The following is a 13,702-nucleotide window of genomic DNA, read 5'->3' as shown; positions in this document are numbered from 1 at the left end:
TTTAAGAGCGTAGGCGTTTGTGAATGGGTGTGTGTGATACCCTGTGATTGACTGGTGCTCTGTCCAGGGGTATTCCGGCCCTGTGATTCTAGGTTGACTCCAGACCCTATGGATGGATGGACACCAGTAAGGTGGTGATTCTATAGGCTGCTGGATGAACCAAATTCAGTAGAAAATATCTGCGTCCAGTTTCAAGGTTGTTATTGGAGTTCAGGAGTAGCAGCAGACCCACAGAAGGTGATTTTTTTCCTGTACAGCTGTTTCATACAAAGTTTCCTGAGTCAAAAATAGGCAGTTGAGAGCGGAGGTGGTGGAGCATGGTAAGATGCTGACATCTAGTGGAAATTGAGATAATCACATGCAGTGTTCTCACTATATAATATAATATAGTATATTATATGTAATAATATATACACATTATTACACCATATATATATATAAAGTGAATCTGAAATATGGATTTGCTACATTTGCTAGAAGTACATTATTCTTTTTATATCTGATCTGATCTGAAATATTTGTTGTATTTGTCTCTTTTACTAATCAAATCTGAATTTCCACTTTATCAATGCGTCAATTAGATTTGGAACTATTAAAAAATATATTTAAGTTCATGATCAGTTAAACTGCTCAGCTCAGTAATTTCATTTAGACAGGTTTTGTATTTTGACTAGTTTTTCATTGTGTCATAATTGTATGATGAATGAACCAACAGCAATGACTACATTGAATCACTGAATCACTGAATCATGACTTGGAATAAAATTTCGTATTCTGTAAAATTTGAGTAAACGTTAAATACATTTCAGAGTAAATTTTTGACATACAAGGTTTTTGCACAACCATATCATTGTAAATTGTAACATACTGCCACCAGAGGGCATCATTTTCAAATAAACCACTTCCATTCAAGAACATCCTCCTTCAAGCTCGTGCCTATCTTAGATCAGAAACCCTGTAGTAACCTGGCTGTCTGCATGTCTTTCAGCCGTCTGGCAACACTGACCACAGGCTATTGAAAGTGCAGGCTTCCCACAGCACTCATCCTCCCTACAGCCTTTTCACTTTAGCTTCATCAGCAATGCTTACCAATTAATAACACACATGCAGCATTCCCACAGGAGCCCAGAGCCTGCTGCAGTTTCTGCCATAGCACATGCATTAGACCCACAGTTAAAATTACTCACAGCACTCGGCCCATAATTAAGTTTGTCTTAAGCCTTTTTCCATCACTGTTGCAGTGTGCTAGGCTCTCTAATTGAAAAATCCATACTAAGCTTGAACAGGCAAGAGGGGGTGTGCCTGTGTTAAGGCACAGTCCATTTTTCCTGTCTTGGGCCTGGTGTTTTTCAGAGTCCAGTGCAGGCACTAATTTCAGCATGATAATGTGTGTAACTGGCATGCTGCATCACATAGGACTGCTTGATATGATCCATTCACCCACACTGGAGGAGTTGAGTAATTGGTTATACACTGGGTGGGGGGGATTGGACAATATATAGGTACACATCACAGTTACTATAGGTACTTACTGTGGTTTTCCATATATACAGCTTACTCGCCTTATAGAAGGTATGGTAAAATAAGGGAAATCATCAGCCAGTAGGCCTTAGCTTTTCTCCCTCAGCCTGAATAACAGCAGGAATTGTGAGCTATCGTGCACAACACTCAGGCGGACATAAAACATCTGTAAATAAAACACTCTGTAAAAGAAAAAAGGGGAATACTAACTTGAGGATAGTCTCCGGATCGTTGCCTTTTGAAAATACCCTCTTGAGTTTTCCCAGAGGGCCATTCAGTGCACTGAGGCGTGGGAACAGTCTTTCATATTAAGTCCAGCTTGACAATGTTATGACTGCTGGCAGATGGAGAAAACAGCTTCTTTTTATTTATATACCATTTCCTTCAAACCCCCCCCCCCCCCACCACCTTAGAGTATCTGTGTGTGAGGTCTCATATACAACTGGAACTCTATTTACACTGAATATCTATATAAACTATATGGACAAAAGTATTGGGACACCTGCTCTTTCATCCTTTCTTCTGAAATCAAGAGTATTACATAGATTTAATCCTGCATTTGTTGGTTTAACTGTCTCTACTGTCCAGGAAAGAAGACTTTCTACTAGATTTTGGTGCATTACTGTGAGGATTTGATTTTGAGATCAGGATGTTGGATGATCATCACCCAACCACATCCCCAAACTAATCCCAAAAGTAATGGATGGAGCACCATCCATCATTCCAAAGAAAACAGTTCCACTTCATACCCCTGTAGCCCACGCATGTTTCTCTGTTCCAGACAGTCCTATTCTACTGGCAGTACTTCTCTACAGTGACTAGATAAGCTGTGTGTGTGTGTGTGTGTGTGTGTGTGTGTGTGTGTGTGTGTGTGTGAATTTACAAATCTGTGTCAGCAACGGGGGCAACCTAAAGTAGCTGAATGCATTCATTAAAAAGAGTGTCCACAAACATTTGGACCTCTATCCACCCCTCTATCCATCTATCTACTATAGTTATAATTAAGACGTTAACCCAAAAAGTTGGAGAGGTCTTAAAAGTTGCATGTAATAACAGCTGACACGCCTCTCAGTCATATTCAGCTGTAAGTGCTACCTGCTCTAGTCAAGCGAAGGAAAAAACAGCCTGCAGTGAGAGCAGCGGCTTTATTTGACCAAGAGAGATGAAAAGCTGTTATTGAGAAGGATTTTGTTCCAACACACACATTTACAGGTCACCCGGAGGGCGGTGTAGTTATTATTTCATCCCTGTAGCTGAGAAGGTTTCAGGATAAAGTGTGTGGAGTACCACACTCACGACTCAATACAGTGTATACTCTTTAAATAAAGGTACTTCCAATGGTTCTTTCTGTGAAGCCATAGGAGAACCACAGAGATCAGGCATAACATTAACACCACTGACAGGTGAAGTGAAACACTGATTATCTTCACCTACAGTGGCATCTGTCCAGGGGTGGGTATAATAGGCCGCAAGTGAACAGTCAGTTCTTGAAGGTGATAAAGGTGTTAAAAGCAGGAGCCAAATTGTGATGACTAGATGACTGGGTCAGAACATCTCCAAAACATCAGGCAGGTCTTATGGGGTCTTTCTAGTATGCAGTGGTCAATACCTACCAAAAGTGGCTCAAGGAAGCACAACCTGTGAACCGGTCAGAAGGTCATGGGCTACCCAAGGCATGGGCTGTGAAGCAGTGTGAAAACTGTGTTCTCCTGAGTAATGGAGGTCTATCCAATACCTTTGAAAAGGAGTTGAGCTTGAGTGATGTCTGTGATCCAGACCTAATCATCTAACATCAATACCTAACCCTGTAAATGCACTTGTGGCTAAATGCAATCTAGATGCAGATCTTCACAGCAATGTTCCAAAATCTAGCGAGGCCTCTTAGATTACTACAGTGTATGATGCGCCAACACAGTCCTCAAGAATTTCTCCACTAAGAAATGCAGCGACCCACATCTTTATTAGCGTGTGTGAGTGGACTGGGGTAATTTCATAGGGAATGTGGCCTTCTCCTGGGCATGTGCAAGACAGCTACACTATTGATCTCAGGCGGCTGTGTCCATTAGGAAAGGTCAGGTGCTGTTGGGAACTGGAGGTAATTGGGCATCTGCTGCGGTGAACATTGTGTAAGTCCTACTGCCTACTGGGTGATGCCCTGCCCGGAGAAACGGACCAACTGTTTAGCTCGTCAGTTTAAGAATGCTGCTTGTTTCACCAAACCTGAAGGTACCCAAAAGTAGTCTGAAATTGAAGCCTAAGCCAATAATTTTTGAAGCCATATTTGGGCGAGATAGAGTGCGAGATGTCTCATAATCCAGAACCAAATATTCTTACACCTATAGGTTCTGAATCAGTTAAAGAGTTTGTAAACTTGGAGCATTTCCACCTTGGTAAAAGGGGAATACTCCAATCACACCAAAATGCATCACAACAAACCATGTGAGAATGTTCTGTCCACTTATTGGTCAGACCTGTCTGGGGCAAGACAGTAAGCACTGGAAGACGGTCCTGTGTTCTGGAGTAGTTCATATTTCTGTGCAGTTTAACATGGAGCAATGGCAGACATGGCATTTGTTCATAGCTGTAGTAGCAGAATTATATTGTCAGTGTACCAGGTTGACACCTGGCTTTGGGAACTGTTTAGCTCAATCTTGCGGAGTTCACCTTAAAGTTGGCTCAGATCAAATCAGGCGATGTTCTCACTCAGACAAACCCCTCCAGAGTTAATCTGGGACCAGACAGAAACCACCTCTTCCTGGAATAATAATAATAATATGAATCCGTGAACCCAACCTGCCTTGTGTCAACAGTCCAGGCTGGAGGAGGTGGTGTAATAATAAAAACACACACAGAGAGAGCTTGTCTGGGCCTTTTAGAGAAGTAATGTCAATAGAATAGGACTCTCTAGAGCAGATAAACCAGATAAGCATTAACCTTTTAGAACCATGCCTAGTGCCAGGCGTGGGCTAAAGGGTTATAAAGCCACCCCCCAGCATTGAGCTGTGGAGCAGTGGAGCTGTGTTCACTGGAATGATGGATGGTGCTCCTTCCTATACTTTTGAGATGAGTTGGGGATAAGGTGCGATGGTGATCATCCAACATCCTGACCTCACTAAATACAATCAAATTCTCACAACAATTCTCCAAAATCTAGTAGAAAGCCTTCCCTGGAACAAGGAATGCTCAGGTGTTCATATTGTGTTGCTAAATTAACATTAGCTAGCTTGATAATGCTACTTACTGAAGTGTGTTAACCACAAGGAACCATTTACACAATATAGATATAACATCAAATATCATTTTCCAAACAACAACAAAAAAAAACAACAACAAACAACACAAAGAAAAGAGCATCACCTTCATACAGTCCTCCTCGCTGGTTCAACTGAAAAGGAATGAACCATTCAAGACACTGAAGGGGGTGGGGGTGATGGTGAGAACACCAAATCATCCTTACAAATATATATCTTCAACATGTACACAGTCATTGACTAATATGTCAAACTATTGATAGAACAAGATGGTGGGAAACACTGGAATATCAAAAATATAAAGATAATGAGAAAGGCATCAAATTATTTGTTTCCCCTCAAACCTGGACCAACCCATGTGGTCCACTCTGGGCATGCCCCAATTTATGGTGGGACTATAAAAGCCAGCTAATAGCATTAGCACACCTTTGCCCTGCTAGAAGTGGAAATGTTGAAACCTGAGTAAGTATAAATGTTAAAATGGATAACCTCATGGAAACTGGCTGCCTCTGGCTAGAAAACCCTGACTAGGGAGAGACAAGCAAATAAACTGGTACTGAGGTGATTAAGATAGCAGGTAGATTGAAGCTGGTGAGCACCTGGCTTTAGCCCAGCAGCTGAGGTACAAACTAGTGATGGGCTGACTGATTTTGAAGCAGTAACACATTTTAGGTGAAATTGCTTTGAGGCTTTAAAGCATTTGAAGCACAGCAGATGGGTGTATAAGATTTGTCCAGATTGAAACCAGAGCCATGCAGTCATGTCTGCATGTTTTTCTTCTTTTAACTGAATGAGAATTTTGGTGCATCTGAAATTTGAAAAATCAGTTGATTTGGTAATGGGAAAGGCCACTACAGGCTATGCATATAGACTGAACATTTCCAAATGATCAGAAATAAAAAAATATTGACAATTTCATGCTGTTTTCAGTCAAAAACTCTCTCTTAAAAGCAAAGGCAACCAAATCCACTTAAAGTATGTATTTTATATTGCATGTTTCAGTGATGTAATGAAGCTTTGTTTCCAGTGATCATGGGATTGTATTTCTTTTGACTCCAAGCCAGTTTCAATGCAGTACTGCTTTAAAGATGTGCTTCAATTTTGTCAAGCCCCTTCACTAGTACCAACCCTTTTAGATACTCCAGTGAAAGCTGAAGTATAACATGCTACTTTTACAAAAGTGAGAGAAAAAGCTCCAAAATGAACTCTATGTAGACAAATAAGTGCATTTAGGCTTTTGAACAGGGATTTGAATCTTTCAAACAGAAGGCCAGATGTATTTAAGAGGGCTCTGAATCTTTTGGGCAATGATTCCAGCCTGATTCGGGAGTTGATTTTCAATTGTCATGCCCATTGCAAATCAGAATGTGCTGGATGTTTGACTAATCAGTCTTTTTAAATCTGATTGACACAAGTGATTATTTTTTGTAATTTTCTTATGGAAGTAGTCCAGCAATTACAAATAAGTGATTTTAATTTGGTAGTTTGACACCTTTGGTATTCACATCTACTGCTAAAGTCTCTGCCATCCTCATTTGAATATTTTGAACAATCCAGATACCACAGTGCACAGTGATTGGAAGTATGTGTGGTAGAAGCCTTTGAATACATGGAGTATAAAGACATTAAATGGACTAATCAGTGATTCTGAGCTTGCCATTCATTTCTGAGTGAAGTCAGACTGGGTAGGCATCCTGAATAAGGTCTGATAATGTAATTAACTGTATCTGCCAGGGTATTATAGAAGCATCTCATAATGCAATTAAGATGAATCCTTGATCATGTTGACTTTCTGATCTGGGTTTTTTTTTTTTCCAGGCAAACCTTTTAATGCTGTTGACACTACTGATTCCAGTTCCAGACCAACTGTTCTACCTAAGCACTGCTCATCAGATCAACCATCTCTAACCCTACATATACACTTTTAGAGCCAATTACAGAGCCAGTTGCTGCAGTCTAGAACACTATTGGCTTTATGATGTTTGAGAGATTGTTTTAAATAGTGACTGGATCTGTTCTGGAAGTGATGCAATTTGTTGGCAAGAAATATACTGCTCTGTATAAGTCTTCATTTTTGTAACCAGTTTAAATGTGTAAAATGTGCAGGTACTTTAGAACAATATTTAGTTCCTGTTGAAGAACCTGGTATTAAATGTTAAATTGGTCTAATGATTTTATCAGTTAAATCCACTAATGCTAACAAAGACAAAGTCTTGGGAAAAGATATAATTTATTTTTATTTTTTATTTTATTTTTTTTAGTTTAAAAATACTGAAGGTTCTTTGTTTTAAGACTGCCACTAGATTCCTTTTGCGAGCCCCATTTACCATCATGCTCTGTGTGAGGAGTTTACGCAGAAACTGTTAAACTATTGAGCAGAAACAGAAGTGGATGTGGGCCACAGCTGCCCTTGTGTGCAGTAGTTTGTGGGGGTGGCCAAAAAGACACTGCAGAATGTGGACATGACCTTTGTTATAGGAACAGGGACAGCAAGGGGTTTCCTGTTTTGTGCAGGAGTAAGCTCATCTATTGGTTAGTCACAAATTGCATGAGCCAAGACTGAAAACCTGAGAAATATGGTGAATTTTACTGAAATGTCTGGCATCCTGACCACCTTACACCAAACGACCAAGACTATGGGATTGTGCGGCAACTCCAGCAAGATGCAAAAATGCTTGAAACATAAGGTTGCCAGTAAATATTTGAGCTGTGGATGTCTGCCCAAATAGGTCATTTGACCAGCTTTTTTTTTTTATCATGAAGTTAAATAAACTAAAACTAGCTGTACAACCAGTTACTAAATAAAGGTCCAGTGCATACTGGGAACACCCCATGAAAACTGGTGATGGAGTTTTGGAGATGCTCTGATCAAGTAATTAAGCCATCAAAATTTGTAGCTCAGATTCTTATGCTTGCCTGCTTTTAACACAATGGACTTGACTGCTGTCATTGCATCCAGATACTGTTATTTACTTCACTGGTCAGCAGTTTTATGCTATTGATGAATTTGGTTGTGAACTAATTAAAGTTGTATGCTTTTCTGCCCCTTGTACCCATATGCTGCTCAGCACTGAGGCAGTATCAGTGAAGCACAATTCAAACACAGGACTGCAGACTCTGGGCCTTATTCACTGGTTATGAACTGTAAGAAAATCTGTCTCCTGCTAGTTTCACGCTGTGACACATAACCAATTACAGCTAAGCGATCTAATTCGCTACAAGGCTCCTTCACTGGCAGCTAATTGCTTTCATCTCTCATCAGTCCGTGCTCCTTCTTCACTGCATGACAGCCTCGTTTGTAATCATAATGATAAGTCGATACATCGTTCACAAACACCTTCAGCTCTCCCGAACAGCTGTAAAGGAAACAAAGATGGGGGCGGGGGAGCAGGAGTAGTATTTTAGAATTTTTCTCATTGTAAACACATCTTTCCAGATCCACTAAGGGAGCAGCCTGGTCAGCTTAAGCTGGTTATGCTGGTTGACCAGCTTGCCTGTTGATCAGCATAGGGTATGTTTTTGCTCGAGTTTGATGGTTTAGCCGCTCAACCAGCATGATCATCTTGATCAAACTAGTCAGTTAATCTGTGGAACCTGCTTGTCCTCTAAAAAAGGTAAATGGTGCTTTAAGAGGTTCTTTGAGTGATGCCACAGAAGAACGTTTCACTCCATAAAGAACCATGTTTGTAATACCTTCAAATTAAATATATATATATAACAAAATGAGTGAAGGTTCTTTACATTCATGGCTCATTTACCAACATAGGGTGTTTTCACCTGTATGACATTTCCACCACCTTGAACATCAGCCATCAGCTTAGGCTATTTAAAATCAGCTACCAGCAAGAAGCTGGCTAGATTTTACAGCAGGTTCCAGCTGTGTTTGGAGTTTAAGTTCTGAGATTTGTCTGAGATTCCCAGAAGAGGTACGTACTGTATCAATGACTCCTGATGCCATGTAACCATGCTATGGAAATACAGCTTTTTTTTTTTTTTTTGAGGAACCGCTCACCCACAGTCCATCCATAGCTTGATCTACAACAACAGCCTATTGGAAAAGACATTCCAGAACTCCCTAGGTAGCTACTTCCTCTCCAAACAGTCCATCAGACCCCACCATCAGGTGACATGCTGGGCTCTGGGCTGCATTTCAATGCAACACTTTGCCCTAGAACGTCAGCAGATCTGTCCTCCTCTCTGCGTTAGTCACGCTTTGTTTTCCACCATCCTGCCCCTGTCATCTGATGGCAGTGTACGTAAATATGGTTGAGGGTTGGTGCTGCCCCATGTCACTCATAAGCTGTGACGTGGAAAATGGGTTTGGGTTTAAATTCAGCAGCTGTGCAGCAGCCTGTTTGGGTAGTCTTTTAAGGAACCGAGTTGGAGGTTAACATTTCAGCACCCTCAGGATCTTAGCACATTGGCTTTAGGGATTATTCTAAAGGCTGTACATTAAATGTTTTATTCCAGTTGAGTCCATTTTGTAATAAATGTAATAATTTTAAACAGTAAAACTTTGGTCCTCAAAAAGGTTCAAGGGTTTCTTAGCAAAGACAATGGGTCTATTTACCATGACCCCTCAAATAACCATTTTAGGGCCAGGGTAAGGAGTTCTTCAGACTACTTTGACATTACTGGCCTAAAGACTAAACGGACTTAAGTTATATGTGGTCCTACGTCAGCTACCCAGATATCTGATTCATGGGCATGTGATATCAATGAACAGTCAGATCCAGGTTAAATCAGACAGCACGAGCAGCATGGCAAAAGCATTCCAGTGTAAATGTGTAAATTACATAACCATTACGGCAGATCGGAATCAAAAACTTTATTGAAAAGGGAAATTACAGTTGTTACAGCTGCAACCATTCATTAGAAAACATTATAAAAATAGTTAACAAAAAAACTGTAATGTACATATATAAACTACATGAATTTAGTAATGTGGCATAGTGGTAATATCCAAATATGGACAATTACTGCACACATTAAATTACAGTACTATTATTGCACATATGAACAGTATAACACGAGTATTGCACAGATGAACCATAGTGTCACACTGAGGGAGGAGTTGGAGTTTAATGGCTGCAGGTAGGAATGACCACCTGTGGTGAATTCCAGTGGAATGGGTCTTGCACTGAATGCACTTGTGTCTCATCAGTGTTGTCGATCATGGACAATGAAACATTTGGAGGAAACTGCATCACAAAAGATAGGACAGCATTTTATGAACTATTAACAATCAGCTTTATGTAGCCTGCAGAACAACAACAACAACAAAAAAAAAAAAACACTGCAGAATCCTTTTAAGATACAGATAAACTTGCAGATTTAATATTGCACCATTATGTAGAATACTCAATGAATCAGCTTTAGATGTTTATTTTTCCTGTACAGTTTTTCCTACAGGGTTTTGCTTATGAACTCTGTTCAGTCCTATACAGAACTTTGCCAAGAGGTTAATACAACAAGTAATAATTAATGGTAACCAACCATCATAAACTGTAGGACCATTAAATGAACTGAACACTCCAGACATTTTAATGGTACAGTTCCATTTGACACCATCTTTACTAACCTATTAAATCTTTACCATTAAAAACATGCTGAAATAGTTCAACCCAACACTGGATTCTGTGTTGGTGTAGAACACAGAACAGAATTAGCTTTCTAGATATGGAAATTCTTCCAATATCTTACTTCAATTAAAGGAATGTCATGCTGTATCTGGAACACAGCAGAATCAGAGATCTGTGCTGATTTGTGGATCTAGAGTACTCCATGCAATGAAGTTCTAGAGACAAGATCCAATCCATTCAAGTCAAAGTTCTTTTCATTGTATTCTACAAGCACTTGATCCAAGTATATTCTCTGTGGTGAGTAAGAACTCAAATCAGAACTGAACATTAGGACCACCTCACATCTAGAGTACCATGGAGCAACAAACATTTTATTAACAACACTGTTCTTTATCAAAGTTCTAGACTAAATATTGTTATTTTATCATATTTTATCTGCAAAGTTCTAAAACGCTCAAATCAAGGTTCTAGACTAAATATCATATTGTATTTGATCCTATTCAATATGTAATGTTCTAGAATCAAAGTTCTAGAGTGAATATTACATTTTATTCTATTCTATATGTGGTGTTCTAGAACACTCAAATCAAGGTTCTAGAGTGAACATTATATTTTATTATATTATATCTGTAGTGTTCTGGAACACTCAAATCAAAGTTCTAGACTCAAATCAAAAGTATATTCTGTTCTATTTTATGCTGTTCCATTATTTTTGCGTAGATCTAGAACATTCAAATCAAGTTCTAGACTGAATATTCCATTGCATTCTCTTCTATCTGTGGCATTTTAGAACACTCAAATCAGAGTTCTAACCTGAATAGTCCATTCTGTTCTATCTGTGGTGTTTTAGAACACATCAATGTTCTAGACTGAATATTTGAACATTTGATTCTAAGCTTTTCTGTTCTGTTCTACTGGTGTGCTAGAACACTCATCTTTATTACTAGTGCTCAACAGGGCTCAGCTGGGCTTAGTTTGGGATCATTTGGCTGGGCTTTAAAAAACACACCGTAAACGCTGCCACTTCCATTCTGCTCTTATGAAGCAGAGGGCAGTATTGATCAACTCTATGACTGTCACATTAACGCAGCCCGTTCCCAGAGAGGCCAGACGCACAGTGCTATATGAACTGTGCAGAAAGTCAAGCTTAGTGAATGCTCCTGAATCACAGCCAATTTCTTCTTCAGATAGCGAGCAGATAAGTCACTGTGGGAGAGCGTGTTTTTGTTCTGAGCCTCCAAATTCAGCCCGAGGTCTGACCTCAGAGAGACACGAAGCTTTTCCCCTGATGTCTGCCATTTTGAGACACTTGTTAATTTCAGCCGAGAGTATCTGGCCTGATGTGAGAGCGTAACCAAAGAGGCGGACTGTTTCTCTGTTTGTGGAGATGGGAATTTCTAATCAGTCTTGACATTTTCAGTTTTTTATCTCTCTTTATTGCTCTGGATCTTCTCTGTCTGTCTGCTGTGGTGATGCAGAGGTAGATCATTAAGAGCCTGGGGGTGTGTGGGCGGATAGGGTGTGTGGGCTGGGAATAGCTGGTTGGAGTTGTGGCGGTTTTGGAAACAGCGGATCTTTTTAATAGGGACCCCTAGTCTTACCTTTGCCATTAGAGAAAGTGGTCAGCGTTAATAGAGGGTTCACACAGAGAGTAATTCTGCCGCTCATGTTACTGTGTTGTTCTGTAGCAGTCTGGATGCTGCAGTAGTTCCCGTAGATTTTTTCCATATAACCATTACCACAAGCCATAACAGAAACACAGAGTAACTGGATTCATTATTATTAATTTATCTTCATGTCCACATCTTCATGGTCAGGATCATAGTGGGTCCTAAACCTGGATCTGGAATCACTGGGCACTAGACAGGAATAGCCCCTGGCTAGAGTCCATTGCAGATTATAGATTGTCCAGCCATTCATTTTCTCATCAATTTCTTCCTGGTCAGGATCATAGTGGCTCCAGAGCCTACCTGGAGTTATTGGGTGTCAAGCAGATACATCCTCTGGACAGCACACCAGTCCATCACAAATCTTCTTATGTGCTTCTTCCTGGTCACATGGCCCAAGGCATGAACACCACCAGTCCATCTCAGAGGTTGCACCCATTCATCCTCCTCTCTGTTTCTTCTTGGTAAGGGTCAGGGTAGGACTATTTCCTTTAGAAAGCAAAGGAGTGGTGACACCCTTCCCAGAGATTTGTTGTTAATGAATAACATTATATTATTCATTAATCCTTACTTGTAGTTTGTTGTAGCAAGCAGAACAGTTGCAGTGCAGAATCTTAATGTTCATATTTGCAAGCAGAAGAGGAGATTTATTAATATGAATGGGATTTGCAAGATTATTCTTGTGTGTTTTTGTTTTATGGCATAAAAACGTTATAAAATAACTGAATTCTAGGAGGAGGACCATGCCTGAAGCCACTCCTCCTTAATCTAACATCCTATGAATTCAATCTTCACCTTTTCCGTGTGTCTATGGACAAGCAACCCTCCACCACCCCGTTCCCTCCCCTTTAAACCGGTCATCTATCATTCCTGGCTTCATACATCAGAGTGGAGATTTGGCTTCCTAGCACAAAGCAAAGCACAAAGCCACCCGAATTAAAAAAAAATCAGTTCTCCAACATCCCTCACAGTAATCTTCCAAATGCCTGAAGCTCCTCCTCCCAATCTAACGTCCTATTAATACCACTTCTACCTTGTTCACATGTCTTTGACTAGTCTCCACAACCCTCCTGTGCTCCATCTCTCTCTCAGCACCTTGTAAAGCTGACTTACTAGAGAGAGGGGGCTGGCAGAAGCCGCCTGAACCCCAGCACAAAGTTCTCTCCCCTCACTTCAGTCGTCCTCAAATCATCATGTGCTGATGGCAGGGTCAGAACTAGCAGAAAAAGGGTTAGACTTGAACCCTTCCATACAGATGTAAATCTGGTGTACAGTAAATGTAATCCACGGTGTGAATGTGTAATTTTAACAATTTTAATTAGCTCCCACCGCCATCTCCACCCCCCACCCCTGTTCTCTTTCTCTCTCTGGTATGATTTAGTCACACAACATTAACTCATATCACATTCTCCAGCACATGCCTGGTCCCCCTCCACTTCACTGATATGAGGCTGCAAAAACCACAGAGGCACCTGACAGTCTCTCTCTCTCTCTCTCTCTCTCTCTATCTTTCATTCTCGCTCTCTCTCTCTCAATTATAAGACAGTTCCTTCATGCATTCCTTTGGGGGAAGCTCAGGATGAAACCTTGTGTTTAAATGTCTAAGATGCACTGTTTGGTAGAAACATGGACTGATATAAATAACACAATTAGAAATATGAGCAGTAATTTATTCTTTCTG

Source organism: Salminus brasiliensis, chromosome 15 (genome assembly GCF_030463535.1).
Source record: "Salminus brasiliensis chromosome 15, fSalBra1.hap2, whole genome shotgun sequence".
Taxonomy (NCBI): domain Eukaryota; kingdom Metazoa; phylum Chordata; class Actinopteri; order Characiformes; family Bryconidae; genus Salminus; species Salminus brasiliensis.
The sequence above is the reverse complement of the archived record's forward strand: the minus strand, read 5'-3'. Positions refer to the sequence as shown.